The 15,486-nt window shown below is 38.8% G+C and overlaps 1 protein-coding gene across 1 annotated transcript in view; it reads left to right on the forward strand.

Moving 5' to 3' along the window:
• The first annotated feature begins 10 nt into the window (after positions 1 to 10).
• The window catches only part of ARPP21 (cAMP regulated phosphoprotein 21), a 149,628-nt gene continuing 134,152 nt past the window's right edge, over positions 11 to 15,486 (forward strand). The window contains 1 exon segment of the mRNA XM_042780057.1: positions 11 to 110. The gene's annotated coding sequence lies outside the window, so the exon portion shown is untranslated.

Below are 15,486 nucleotides of genomic sequence, written 5' to 3' on the forward strand. Positions count from 1 at the left end.
GGAAAAAAAGGGGTGTCGCTCGTAGTGCGGCGGGGCAGGATACTACCGGTGCTGGAGCCGGCGCCTTGCATGGGACTGCGGAGCGGCAGCGTAGCAGCGGTGACAGCCAGGTAGGGCAGGAAGGGCTCGGCGCGGCTGCGGAGCCGCTTGCCCCCCGGAGGGCGGCAGCTTCCCAAAGTTTCGGCTGCCCGCCGGTCATCGCCAGAGGCGCTGCTGGCGGGAGCACAGGCGGGTCGGGGTCGGGCGCGGAGGTGAGGTGGCGGGTGGCCGTGAGCCGGGCTGGGGCGGGGGAGAAGAGTGCCAGGGAGGGAGTCTGCGGGGGAAGATCGCCCTCCTCCTAGCTGTCATTTTAGCTAAAATGGATCAAACTCTTAAGAAAATCTTAACTTTTACTCGCTGATTTGTGAACAGCATCGCAGGATCCGCTTTCAAAGCCATGTTTGCTGGAGGGCAAGCCTGGGTTGCTTGGACATTGCATTGTTCTTAAGGGTGGCGATGTGAGGCAACAGATTTACTTAATGCTTCCTTAGCATCTCTTTTTGCATGCAGTGGGGGAGGATCACAGTCCAGGAGTTACAGCCGTATCGTTAGGTGTCCTGTTTTCACAAAAAGTAGTTCATGTTACTTCTCCTGGTTTATTCTGCCTGTCTGTGCGTCTCAAATGATATCGCTTGTAAATGTAATCCCGACGTGCTCATCTAGCGCAGCCATTGCGCAGCCTTGTTTAATTGCCGTTATTTATTTTGCCTTTATTTACCGTGTCAGCCAGCGGGGGAGCACACTCAGATTCCGGGTGCATTTTTACGTGCTAGGTGTGTCTCTGCGCTTCTAGGTGTGTGCGGTTTGGCTTAAAACTCATCCCGCCGCTGTGTGACATCGCTGTAAATGTGCCGGGAGGGGAAACAAAAGCATTAGAGAGCGACACAAGTGCCTATGTATCATCTTTGCGGTTGTAATGCTGAGCCAGATGCATGCCCTATGCGCGTTTTTTAGGCAAGTAGAAAGAAATTGAAGCTGAGGATGATGGGGAGGGAGTGAAAAAAAACAGCCAAACCAAAACCATACTGTGAACTGATCTGCAGCTTTTCAGTCGCGTAATTTAACTGCACGCTGCTTCTGTTTTAGCAGTCTTCGTCACGGATCGAGGCAAGTTTGTGTGCACAATTTGGCTTGCAAATTGCTAATCTCGCACTGACTTTGCCTCTTAGTTCCCAGCTGGGCATGGTTACCTTGAGAGCTGTGGTATCAGCACTCTCAGAGCATGCTCCGGTGGGGAGATCGGGTGTGTTCTGTTTTTAATACTATTTAATGAAGATGCTTCTCACTCTGCAATATACGAAACATAATGGAAGAGCAGAGCGATGATTGGTTATGGATACTGGAAAAGGAAAAATGCAAAGGTAAAAACAGAAATCCCTCAAATAATTCTGTTACCTTAATGAAAGAAAATGCAGCTGTGCAGAAAGGTGATTGATTAGCTCATTTTAAGCTGAAGAGTTTTGTGGTGTCTAGGATGCTCTTTTTAAAAGTTCTTTTAAAAAGTTGCATGAAGCAAACTAGATAAATTATTTTGTGCTATTGGTACATTCTTTGTGGGCATGCTTAAGTTGAAGAATTTGCCATTTTATTTATTTTTAAATAGTCGAGTACTTTACAATGGAGTAGGGCTAAGGAACATCTTAAATACTTTTTTTTTCTTGTGATAACCAATTTTAATCATTAGCTCTATTTACATGCTTATTGGTAGCCTACTGAAGCAAGAGTTTTGAGGTTTTATTCCTTACAGTTAAAAGGTAATTCCCTTGATAGTAAAAATCATTGTTGCATGCAATGCTCACAGAATGCAAGTGGCTTTAAATCTCTTGTGAAGTGTAAAGGAAAATACCTATAGATAAGTACAGTGTCCACTGCTTGGCAAGATGCACGGATATACTTTTGAAAACTGCCCTGTTACATTCAGTGTACTTGGAGTCAGAAATGTGTTTATTAGCTATTTGAAAGAAACCACGATTAGAATCGTGTAGAGAAACTCGCCTCGATTAAAGATGTCTTCTGTAGAACAACTGTATTTTTTCTCGTCTGCAGTTTTATAGGATGGTGGTCTAAGAAACAGCTGAGTACCCCTCCTGCAAAATCCCTTTTCAAGCTTTTATTTCTTTCTGTTATGTGCTAGTCATTTTGACTGCCCCAGGGCTAAGCGTGCAAGTGAAGATTGCTCAGATGAGTGTTGCACCACATCGTACCCACAAAGAAAAAATTACGTAATGGTGATAGAGGAAACGCAAAGAAATTTTTAGCACAGGTGTAATTATAGTTCTCAGAGAGGGAGAAAACAGTGCAAAAGTAGCTTTGAAACTTCATTCTGTTGCTGTAAAACTGTGGGCCAAATCACGTCTTCCTGATGGTGCTGCTTTTCCTGTGGGCTTTACTGCTTTTATTTACATGACTACAGTAAATGTACTTGGCCTGAAAATTCACTGTTATTAAATAGAATTTCAGGGAGTACATAAAAGAAATCAAAAAAGTTTTAACATCTGGTGTGCTCTTGACTTCCTCCCAGGTTATTATTTTGAATAACTTTAAACTTGGAATGAATAGGAGGGAAGAAAAGTGTACCAATTCTGGGATGGCTTACTTACAGTCTGTCTTGCATCGGGTAGGCATTGGTCTTGCTGCAGTCAGTGGGAGCTTTAAAATTGGCTCCATGGTTTAATCAGTGCTAAAGATAGACACTGGGACAAATTTTTAGCAGCTGCGAATTGATCTAGTGTTATTGGTCTCAAGAACAGTGTAGACTTAAACCAGCAGATGATAACACCTCTCTCTGCTTATAACATACAAGATCTGTAACTTGCACTGAACGGTATTAACAGTTGTGATGGCATTAATTTCAGAGTAGGAAAATTATTTTGGCAGCCTGGCAAATCCTTGTTTATAGAGACTACTCACAAATGAGCGGCTTGATCCAGTGAGTGCTCCTGGCTTAATTTCCTTGATAAGTTTTAAAGACCGTTTGTAAGCTACATGATTATTTAAATGAAATGCTATTCATGTTAAGTAATCTCTTTTCAAAAATATCATGAAAGGGTGGCCAGTTGAGACGTAATGTAACTACCATGCAATACACTCACAAAACATATTTGTCCCCTGCTTATTAATTTATTAGACTTGAAGTTTTGTATTAATATTCTTAGCAGGTAGTAAGTCAAACAAATGGGTCCCTTTTTCTTCTAAAAGATTGAAAGACTCATCAAACAAGTAATACACTGTGCATTCAAATGGAGAGCATTTGGTTATGAAGATTTAAAATCCTGTGTATGAGTATCTTTGTAGCATGCATTTCTAGGACACATTCTATTTTGATGACAAACTGCAATCCAGGTAAGTTAGATTTTCCCTAATTAAGGCTGGGTAAATTGAATTGCAGATAAATAATGTAAACCATGTGAGACTTTTGACAGTCAATCAAGTGAGACCTGTTCTGTTCTCCAGACTTGTAACTGGGTCACCCCTGGATTATAATTTTCCCTGATTAATTGCTGGTGCCTGTTTTGTTTTCTAATTTTTCCACTTAATACATGAAATGCTGACTTTCATAAACATGTAGATGTAAATAAGTTTACATGTTTTTTTGTAACTGTCAAAGTATTTTCTTTTTACATAGTAATTTAATGGTAAGCCCTTCTAACTTCAAAACAAGTGCAAATAATTACTCATCTCTGTTTTGTTTGTTTTGCTTTTAATAAAATAAACCTGCCTATAAATTCATGTAGACATAGTGCTTACTGTACATAGACAGAATATGTGTTTCTTGGGGTCCTTATTAAGAAGGAGGCTTAAACCCAAATCAGAACAACAGCCACTGTGGCTTGCATGAGTATGCTGGTGTTCTCACACACACAAACACACAGTTTATTGGAGAAATGAAAAAGACATTACACCATAAAACTACAATACTTTCAGTTTTCATAAAAACTGTATTTTTTTTAGTAAATAACAACTACTGTGTATTCTTGCCAAGTCCTCATTTGTTACTGAAGGTCCAGACTGCTTAGTTGTAGGACTTTACAGCTGCTTAGATGTTTGAAGTGACTCTAGTTTTAGCCTTCATGCTTTCTCATGTGTTGGTTTTACAGTAGGCAAGCTGGATGATGGGTAAATTGAATTACCTTAGCTTATTTAGTTTATGAGAGCACATAAATAATCTGTACAAGTGCTTAATAGACTGTCCAAAGTTAAGAATTAGATTGATTCCAGGGGAAGAGCACTGAAGCTCTCTGTCATCTTTAGGGAAAATATCCCAAGCAAACACTTCCATAATGTCCTGACACAGCTGCCCTCTTCTGCCTGGTAGTAATGTTGCTGGTATTTACTATTTCTTCCTTTTCCATTGTTGTAATTTCCAGGCTTTCAGGTAATCCACCATCTGTACATTTATTTTTAGTTCCTTGGAAAAAGTTGTTACGGAAAAGGTTTCCTTTCATTCAGGTGTACATTTTTAGTAACATGGTGGAATCTTTAAACTGTGTTAGATCATTCTAGAATCCTAAATAAGTAATGAGGTGCTTATATGAAACTGATACATAGCACTTTTTTGTCCTTTTTTCCCCCTGGCTATTACATGTAAATTCCCTGTTACTGAGAGGAAAAAACACACTAAATACAGAGAGAAATACATAAACAAGAAGTAAACAAAATTGCTTTTTACAGGAGAGAGTTCATGATGACTGTTTAGATTAACTAATTGCAGCTGTGTTAAACGGTCAAAAGAAATACTAAGTAGGTTGTTTCATTAGTGCTGAAGGAAGATGGGAAGTACGAGAGAGCAATAATGTCATATATCATGACTAAGCTGAAATGCAAAAGGCATAGTTAGGCAGTGACAACTGAGAATTTGAAATTTGTGATTTGGATATCCAATGAGTTTATGAAACAGGGGGTTTAGAGTACTTTCTAGTTACTGGCAATGTATCATGCAAGGTTGTTTTTAGAGCAGACATTCACATAGCATATGCTGAAGTATGTGAGGTGAGAAGCGCATTTTTATATGTGAAAGAACATTTTCACAGGGAAATTGGGACGCTTACAGATCAGGTCAGATGTCTGATCTTGATCTTTTAAGGCCAAGGGTCACAGATTACAAAGAGCAGTACCATGAGAAAGCAAAGTCCTATAAAAGTGGTTTTGTAATTTAATTCTTTCTGCTATATTCATAATTTAGTCGTGGACAATACTGATTTGTTTATGAGCTGTTTGTACAGCACCTGTGTTAAAATTCTAGAAGCTTAGTAAAAACTTCCAGCTGATAAAACTGCCTTTTTCCAAAACTGGATGCCTTCAAGTCAAAGGAAAGCTTAAATGGTTAGCAGGATGGTGTGCCAAAAAAATAGCAATTAGGAAAAACCCCAGAAAATAGTTCCACACCCCCTCCCCCACAATTAAATGCTCTGGTTTTTGATTTCTCAAAGTTTTTGTCTTCTGTTTGCAATCTGTGCTAAAACATAAAAAGCAAATATATACAAATCACCTCCTTTCAAGGTTGTGTTTATCCCAGTTCTTACAGCCATGCAGCAGTGATTTCTTTTTACTGGATTCATAAAATCATCAGAACCAGTTTTGTGATCTAGGATTTGAACTCTGTCATCAAAAGCATGCCTGAACAGCTAATAATTTTGTGAGTAATGAATCCTGTTGCAGTATTTGTATTTTTATTGCCCCATGAATTGAAGTTTTCCTGTGCCTTCAATACAGAAAACGTTTCTAAGTTTTCATTATTAAGTATCAGTCAGATTGTACTGCTTTTCATCACAGGGAGTGCATGCATTTTGTGTTTGGTGACGTACAGAGTATCTTGTGGTCTAATGCTTTTTTTACTGTGAAGAAACTTACCTTAATTTATGCCGGCATAGAGAGGGATTGCAAGACTTCTCAGTAGAATGAAGCCAATGAAGATAAACCACAGTGATTAGAATAATTTTATAAATACAATTACATTATTATTAATTAGCATGAAGTGTTCAACTATATGTTGTATTCAACTGGAAGTATTTCTGAGGAGCAAAACTCATTGGTGTTGATGCTTTCCTGTGAAATAGGTACAGCATGATGTTGTTCTGAAGAATATGCCTACTTTGTGCTTTTTGGGTGTTTACACTATTGAACTTTTGAAGTGCCTGAAAGTAAATCATAAATTGTGGTCATAGAAACTGTACCTTGAGGTTTTTTCATTTTCAAGTTACTATTCCATTTCTAAATATGTTGCCATTGGCTTAATACTTAGAACAGTTTAAATGAGGCTGCTTAATGCATTATAAAGTCTTTGTCATGGAGTCAGAAATGTTTATGGTGTCATAAAAGCTTTAAGGGAAACACATCAAATAAATGGATCCACTCTAAAGAATCACTACAGATTTTAATGTAAGCCTGGGAAATGTCTGATAGCTTTATAATTTGTGTACTTTATAAACCATGAAATCTGAAGTGAGAAGGTTTGACTTTGATGCTTTCAGGTTTTGTTCCTTTAGGAAAAATTCAGAGCTTTCTTCTACAAAACAACACACACAAAAAAACAATTAAAAAAACCAAAAAAAAGATAAATTCTGAACACTGATCTGTAAGGAAAGCCTAATGAGCAACTTAGAGCATCTTAAAATGCTGTATTTCATAATATATACTACTGTTAGCATCTAGAAATGCTAATGAAACTATGTTTGATCTAGGTATGATTTTTGGGAAAGCTTTAACATCAAAATGAGGATAAGTTGGAAAACACTAGTAATGTATTTACTAGCTTTGTGTGTCTCAATATGGTTTTCCACTGCAGTGTAGCATTCTGTTCTGCAACTGAGCAGCAAAATGGAGTGACTTCTAGCGACAAGAACTATGGCAAGCAGCATAAGAATCCTGTTAGATGCGAAAGAAAACAAATTATTACTGAGGGATAATGCAACTTTTGTTCAATCTATGTACTGTTGAAAATGACTGAATTTGAAAGAAGTCCTTGAATGACCTGCTTCTTAAAGTAGCCCTCTGTAGTGGTTTTGGTTGACCAATTTGAGATTTCCTGGCTCATGCACCAATTTAATGTCGTGGCTTTAGTGTTGGCCAAATTGACAGTACACCTACTAGAATTATTTACTTATTTCCTGCTGTGAGATAGGATTATGAGGAAGGCAAAACAGGCTCAAACTTTAAAGGGTACAAAGAAAATCTTTGTTACTAGAAACTATTAGAAAAAATAATAAAAAACAGAATAAAATATTCAGCACACTTCTCCCCCCACAACTTCTTTTCATTGACACTGACAATGTAGAGAAACAAATCAGTCAGTTTACTATCTCTAAAAATAATCTTTTGTTACTTGGGAGAGGAGGCTTCTCTTCAGTCCATAGAGATTTTCTCCACAAGAAACAGTTCTCTTGTGCCCTCAATGTCACAGTGAATCCCACACCTGGGAGAATGGAAATTGCATCACTGGGTAAAAATCCCTTCTTCGACTAACACTCTTCCCACAGTCATTATTGAGGACCACATCAACTTATGGGGCACACTTTAAGGTTTTAAACAGTTCAAACAAACACTCTCTCCCTCGTTGAAAGCAGAGGTCTTTCTTCTTCTCTTTCCTGGGCAGCAGAAGGGATCTTCATCTCTCCTCTTTATTCAAACTTCTCATAGATTCACAACCATTTTTATATCTGCTTATTTTAGCACAAATGCCTCTGCTCATGTCTACAGTTAGAACATTTCATCCACTCCATAATGCATTTCTGAGTTATATGGAAACAAGAGTCACTTCTCCACAGCTTAGAAAAAGAGAAATTTCAGTCCAAGAATGAGACATCTTCATCAACCCCATCTGGAACTCGACTTCTTTGTCTGACCTCAGTGCTTTCATGCTGTTTCTGTGCATATCTTCATCTTGGTCCTTTTCTTTCACTCAGGGGAGAGACCAAAGTGTCTGCAAGTCTCATTCCGGAAGAGTTAAAGCACTGACAGAGTTAATACCTTGCCTGGAGCAGTTAGGGTGCAGTATTTCAGGCCATGCTGGGGGCTGGGCCAAGATAGCAGGGGCCCCGCAGGAGAGGGTGGTGGCTGCTCTGGCTGTATGACTGCCCCCTAGCGTTTGCTGCGTTCAACTCCAGCTGCAGGCTGATGGTCTTCCCTCCCCTTGCCCATCAGGCAAAAAAGGAACAGGGCTGGCCATCTCTTTCCCAGGCTCCATGGGTGCTGCAGCAGGGTGGGCCTGGCCACCTGGCGCCACTCCTGGGGTCCCGCGGACCCCCAAGCTCGGCCGGCAGCAGGGCAGGGTTTAATGTCAGCTAGATGTTCTGCCAGGCTGCGGGTTCCCTGGCCGTGCCAGTTGTGGGGAGGAAGCTTGGATCTTGGCAGCCAAGTGGACCTCCCCTCTCCCTTTCTGTCGGGGACCCCGGCCAAAAACGGGGCCCAGCGGCCTTGCTGAGCCCTGTTTCAGGCCCACCTGCCCAGCCCGGCCCAGGCAGCATGGAGGGGCCCGGGGCGGCGTTACCTTCTTGAGAGGCTGAAAGTGAAAGAGAGCTTCCCAGGGTTTTTTCATCTTTACATGTGTGTTTCACAAAGGCGCATAAATTTTCTTATTGGTATAACAATGTGTCAATATTAAAAAATAAGATACAGATTGATCCTTGTCAGGTCCAAAGGAAGCTGCCCAGGTCCTGATAGGGAACTCTTTCCGGAAATTTATACAAACCACCACACCCTCTCAAAATTGGAGGCTGAGATAAAGCAGTGGTAGGGCAAGGGTGAAGTGAAGGATTAGTGCTAGCAGTACTGATTGTGATATGAAATCAGGTTAAGGGGCATCAGAAGTAGGAGGAGAGCAAAGGGAAGTAGAACTTCTAGGAGATAGTTCCTGAAGATTAAGTAATTAGAATTTTGGATAATGCAGAGAAAATATATAGATGCATAGCCTCTTTACAATATCATTTGTTTTCTGATTAAATAAAAAACCAACCAAAATGTTGTGCTTATGTTGTGATGCCTGTCTTTGCATGAAGGATCAGGACAAAATGACTACTCCTGTGCAATCACACCTAACCTCACTTCATCTGATGTTACGGGGATTGTAAATTGTCTACATCTTCTGATTTTTGCTGTTGCAGAATTGCTTCTCTCTGCCACCTATCTGGCGAGGGAGAAAGGAAGATAACAGAATTGTTGGCGAAGTCTAAGGGCAGGTCCATGGCAGTGTCGGCTAAAATGGAACTTCTTAGCTTGGCTTAATGTCAGTGTAAGGAAACTGGTGGGTGAGTCTTGGGGAGACGGGCAAAATCTGGATTCTCTGGTATGTAGTAGTTTTTCTATGAAAATAAATTGTTTTCTATCCTTGGTACCTCTTCTCTTGGCATAGCACTACCTCATAAGTTAGGTGTTTACTGAAATAGTGTAATGTGCCCTGTGACTAAATAAATCCCCATCTTTCCATAAAGCTCTTTCTGTTAATGGGGGAGGATTGGTAGGAAAGAGCAAATTCAGACATAAATCATAAAGCAGCATTTTAGCTGCCTGTGGTTCTTGCTCCCAGTAACCCTGTAGGCGTGGTCATGGGGCTGATTCCACAACTACCCTGTCCACTTGTTCTTTTGTTGTAATGGTTTCCGCAATGCAGGAGAAAGATGCAGCAGGCACCTACCTCTTTCAAAGCCCACGTATTTCTTTGATGTGTTTGTTATTCCTCAGGGTTTGTTTTTTTTGTTAGTTTTTTTGTTGTTGTTTTGTTTTTTTTTCAGGAAGTACAACAGAAAACATAATTCATACTCATGAAGGCTAATTACAATTTTTCCTCTACAAATCGTTTCTTAGAGAACTGTGTGTTCAAAGAACTGCTACTAACTATTTTCTGTGTTACAGTTATACTCAATGTGTGGGCAACGAGTGCTGAAATGTAGATTCTTTCGACACCCATTCCTGTTTTGTTTGTTTGATAACATGCATTTACGTCCCATCTTTACTAATGTTGTCAGCCACGTCAAAACCATTTGTAATAAAATAGAAGCATCAATAGAAGAACGTGTCAGAAAATGTGGTAGTAAAATATTGGCACTTCTTAACAAAACTATTTTATTGATTAAACAACATTTCAGTATGTGGAAAAATGAAATCAGTTCTAATTATTTCAGGACTTTGAGAGCAACTCCAATAAGCCCTGAGTCTTTGACTTGCTTATAAAATGGCAGTAGACTGAGCAATTCAGTGGCATATTATGAAAAAATTCTATGGCATGAGAATGTGTTTGCTAGCTTTACCTTGACTGAGATCATAACAAAAGAGGAGCATAAGTGACCAGTGTATTTCAGGTGCGTAGTTGAATATTCTCTTGGGATCTGTCATTTGTTACCCATACTCAGTACTTGGATTGAGGCTGGCATATGATGTAACATACCAGTGTTCCTCAGAACATCAGCTGCATGTACAAGCAATTTCAATGTCTATTCACTGCCAGACAGATTATTTTAATAAAAGGAATTCAGGGGCTTTGTTCTTGACCTAAGATGGTTTATTTTGCAACCAGTAACTTGACGTACTATTGTATTATAAAATTGGAAAAACTGAGATAATTTCAAGCAGCTTTGCCACCACAGCAGAGAAAATAAAAATTGTGGAGGGGAGCTAATGTTATATATTTTCGTCAAAGCTGAGTGTGTGAAGAAAAGCATACTGAAGTTAGGAGACTTACTACAGCCCTAGGTGTAACATAAACAGAAATTTTCCTAAAAATCAGTTCATAGCCCTGATTTGAAGCTTGCTGAAAGTGCAGGAAGATAAATACTGGAGCAATTCACCTCAGTCCCAGTATAAACTCTTTTCTTGTTCTGCTTCTTGATACGTGAATTTCAAGCAGTCACTGGCATGGATGTCTCTGCCTCTTTTTTGGCTGCTTCAACACTTCGATCAGTTGTCTCTATTTGGGTCCATATATTCTCTGGCCATTTGTCATACTGAGCCTTTGCTTTTTCTGTGAGTTGTGGCCCTTATGCAAACATCACTTTGTTAAACTGACCCTTTTGGCTTTTCATGGATTTTCATCATTTGCTTGCATTTTCCAGCCTTTTTTTTCAGTTACTTGCCTTGTTTGAAAGAGTTGAAACCTTTTATTTAATAGTCATATGCAATTTTTAAACCAGCATTTCTTGGTAGATTTTTTTTGACATTTAGTTTATTATAAACGTGTTATATAAAGCATACTATAATTAATCAGAATATGCCAATTTCCAGATCTCTTGAACTCTGTTCTGGTATCTCATAAGAAGAGAGTGCCAACAGGTCTGATTGCATTTGTGAAACCAAAAGTTTAATGGTGAAAGCCAGAAGACCCTGTGCTTTTGAACTTAATGTATGGAGCTTCTGTTGGTATATCTGTGTCACTTTGGAGCCTCCATCCAAATTCAGTAGGCTCCCCAGAACAGCGTGTGTGTTTCATGGTCCTGGAAAATGTTGTGTCCTGTACTCTCTATCTATTTATTTAGATGATTTTGGTTTTTGTGGATTAGTAGTGTTTTCAATAAATTTTTGTCTATTGCCTGGAAAATAATGTGTAATGGAAATGACCCAGACTAAATACCTTTGACAGTGTTTTTGTTTTCAAAGACTTATGTGTTGGCTCTCTGACCTTTCAGATGGACTTTTATGTTGTGAGAACCACCACACCTAAAACATCATGATGTATGCAGTTTACTGTGTTACTGGGTTGTCCAATGAAAAAAGGGGAAAATGATTGGAGTTCTTACATATGGAGAATTATTTTGTATTTCATGCCTGTAAACTTGTTGAGTAAGCTTGGAAACTGCACCAAAAGCTGAAGCCTATATATTATTCTTGTACCTCTGATTATCATGATGGCATGGCCACAGATCCTAGTCAAAACTGGAGAAAACTGATTGTAAAGGTTGTTACCAATTGAGGTAACAGTTTGAGGACCTATACTTAATACATAATCCATATATATTTTTGTGAAATGCATATGTAGTAGCTCCTTCTAAAGACAGAAGTAAAGGAACTGTTGGCTGAAATTTCTCACAGTTGTGTTTGAAGGAAAATGGTTTGCTGCCATCATCTAAAAGCTGAAATTTATTTTCTCCTATATTTTGTTTTTTTTTTTTTTTTTCTTACTGCTGAGATGTGGCAGGAGAATTCCCTGTATTCAACTGCCAATTAGGGATTTACTTCAATTATTTATTTTTCAGTAATCTGATTGCCACTAGTGCTTAGTTCACTGTACTGTCAGTTTAGTATGAAAGTGGCATTCTGAAATGAAACCTAATAAAGAAATAATTGCAACATTCTGAACAGATGATGTATAGTAGTTATGACCTGACTTTTTGTTTCTTTTAATGGGTTAATTTCCAGACTGGTGGACAGTCAACTCAGTTATCTCTTAAGGAGCATGAATTGAAGAAATCTCTTACTATTTAAACACAAAATTTGTTTGTGTGGAGTCATTCCTTTTTTCAGAGGGATGTCATGTTAACAAGCTGTTTATTCCACAGATAATAATGCCTATGCTTTTCTCAATGTCCTCGGTGGTAATATAATTCTTGAATTCAGTTGTTTGCCAGGGAGATGATTTGTGGTTTTTAAAAACATGAGTGCAAATGTCTGTCGTACCAAAGATGTGGAATGCAGAGGCACTTTTTTTTTCCACATAGCCTAAATTTAAGTTGACTGACTCATTTTTATTGACTTGGTTCTCTATCTTAATATTTGTAAATAAATGCATGAAAATATTAGCCCATGTAACCCTATTGCTCCAACTCAGACATACATGCAGCAGGATCCTGTTTCTGTAGCAGGAAGCTGGTATGTCAGGCAATTCTTCCAAAATGTGCATCAACATATTTTGTGGACTCATAATTTCAAGATCTAGCTTTTATATTTCTGAGCAAACTAAGTTGGAGTTTTCCCCAAATGACTACGTTATCAGTCTGCTACTCAACTGCCTTTCCAGTGCAGTGAATAGAAAACAACAAGATTGCATTTGGAAGACAGAGAGGCATAACACTTGCTTTCATCTTTTTGCTAAATTCAGATATTGAAATGGGTGAACTCCTGATATATGGTAGAGGAAGTTGCTGTAAAAGTAATGTTAATTGTGTCAAAAGTTTGTTTTTCAGCCCAGTAGAATGAGTGTAGATGTAACATGCAGTCTTGTCCACCCCCATTCTTGTGTTCACTAGTGTCAATGAAGCAGAACTTGATTGTTGAAAACTTACTTTTTACTGGCATTTCTGAAAAAAACAAGAAATGTGGAAAACCAACAAGTAAATTCTTAGACTTAACATGAGGAGGGTGATTGGGCTACTGGCTGTGAAGTATGTGCATGTAGAAACTGGCTGGGAATGGACATGGGGCCCTGGAGACCTGTTCCTCTCAGCTCTGCGTGGGCTGATGGGCACAGGTGGTGGACGTGATGGTCATAAATTGCCTATTTATTTCAAGAAGCAAAAGGGGACCTTTTTGTAAACTGACTCATTAGACTTCCAAGAGAGGATGTGTTCACACAGGTCTGTGGCCTTTTGAAGTATTTTCTGGTAGTGTCAGTGAAATACTACAACATACTTGGTGGGATTTTGTTGGGTTTTATTTCAGGAAGGGACAGATTTTCAGTACTTCCAAAATCCTGTCTGAAGTTATTTGGATAATTTAGGGTTATTATTTTTTCAATGAAGGCTTTTAATAATCTTTGTCTTTAAAAGGGATCTTTCTGATTAGTGGGAATAGCTACAAATTCAAGTGCTACAGATAGTGTAAGTTGACAAGGTATGGTATACTAATGACCTCACAAAAACCAGCAGCTTTCCCCAAAAATACATTTTCTAATAGGAAAAAGCAGATAAATGGGAGTGTTGTGAGTGAGTAGTATGAAGCTTTTCCAAGTGGAGAGTGGCCTGCCATGAAACAGTAAGTTGGAGAAAGATATGAGAACAATGAAAATTCCTGTTGATAAGGTTTCTTTGGTTGGTTTTCTTTGTTTGTTTGTTTTTTCAAGGGTTGGTTTGATTTTGTGCGGTTTTTTGTTGTTTTTTTGTTTTGTTTTGGTGGGGTTTTGTTTTTTGTTTCATGTTTTTTGTGGGTTTTTTGGTTGGTTTTTTGTTTGGTTTTTTTGTACTTGTGGTTTTTTTTTTTTAATTGTTTTTCTTCCAAACTTGGTCCAGAAATCCAGCATTGAAATTTTTCCCTTCCTCACGTTCAGCTTTAAAAAGCATGGAGGGAGAATAGGCAGCTGGCCATCTCTCATCATTGTGAAACTTTGTAAGAAAGATTAATTTGGGGAGTGAATAGAGGAAGAAAACAGTAAAAAAGGTACTGTTTTTAAACGAAAAATACATCTTTGTCATCATTTGCACTGCTCAATGAAAACTAATCTGTCCAACCTTTAGCTATGGTGACCCAAAAATATGTCTGTATAGTATGCTGGCAGCTCTATAATGTGGTAGGCAGTGAAGATAAAACCTATGGTATAAATGAATAGTCCCAACAAGGCTTTGGAAAGCAGTGGGAGCAAATTCTAAGTTGGGTAATGAAAGCAGACTTGAAGGGAAATTGAGCTGCTTGCTCTTCCTGATTGCAGTGTTCAGCTTCCATTGATACCCCATATCATCCTGCAGTGAGGGGGTGGCTGAGGTATTTGAGCCTCGAGATACCCCAGAGAAATGCTCCACCTTGTGAGACACGAAGAGATGGTTTAACGAGCGTAGCCACTGCTAATCAGGCTAGTAAAAGAAAAGTGAAAAATAGCAGTCTACTTGCAATACTGCATTTGTTGTAAATAACTGAAATACCATCACTTTACTATTTAGATGCTGATGTGTTTACCTGTTTTTTCCCCATCTTTATGGTCAGTTTTATGATGCAGGCTTACATGCTGCTTATTTTGCAGTCCTTTCTCTTAGGAGGTTGTGAATCTGAGCCATTATCCTAAATGGCTTGTAAGTGCTGTTTCAGTCTGGCTAGATTTATAACAAAATGGAGCTATAGACAGAGTTCTGCATAAATAAAATAATTTTTCTTGCTCTTTCATTTTCCTACCTACTATCCTGTAGTAGCAGTTTCTGAAACAATTTCATCTAGAGGCTGCAGTTAATTCTAATGTGATTCAGGAGGTCATACGAAAGAAGCATAGAAAGCTTTTCCTGGTTATTATTACTCGTGTTAAAAATGCTGATGCTCAAGATTTCTTAATATGTGCCCTGCATCTTTATGTATATAGGCGAAATAATTTTAAAAAATATTCTTCAGTTTTGTTAGTGGCTCATTTGCATGCACAAGCATTCACTGCCTGCCACAGAAGTGTCTGTTAAAAAGGGGATGCTGGAGAATGGAAGGTCCTGGAGAATGATGGCCATGTGTCTGGGAAAGGGGATGCTGGTTACCTATCCAGCGGCTTGTTTTGACCAACTTCATCGCTTATTTAACCTCTATATTCCTCAGTGTCCTCACCTGGAAATAAATACT

The sequence above is a fragment of the Catharus ustulatus genome, chromosome 1, assembly GCF_009819885.2.
Source record: "Catharus ustulatus isolate bCatUst1 chromosome 1, bCatUst1.pri.v2, whole genome shotgun sequence".
Classification (NCBI taxonomy): Eukaryota; Metazoa; Chordata; class Aves; order Passeriformes; family Turdidae; genus Catharus; species Catharus ustulatus.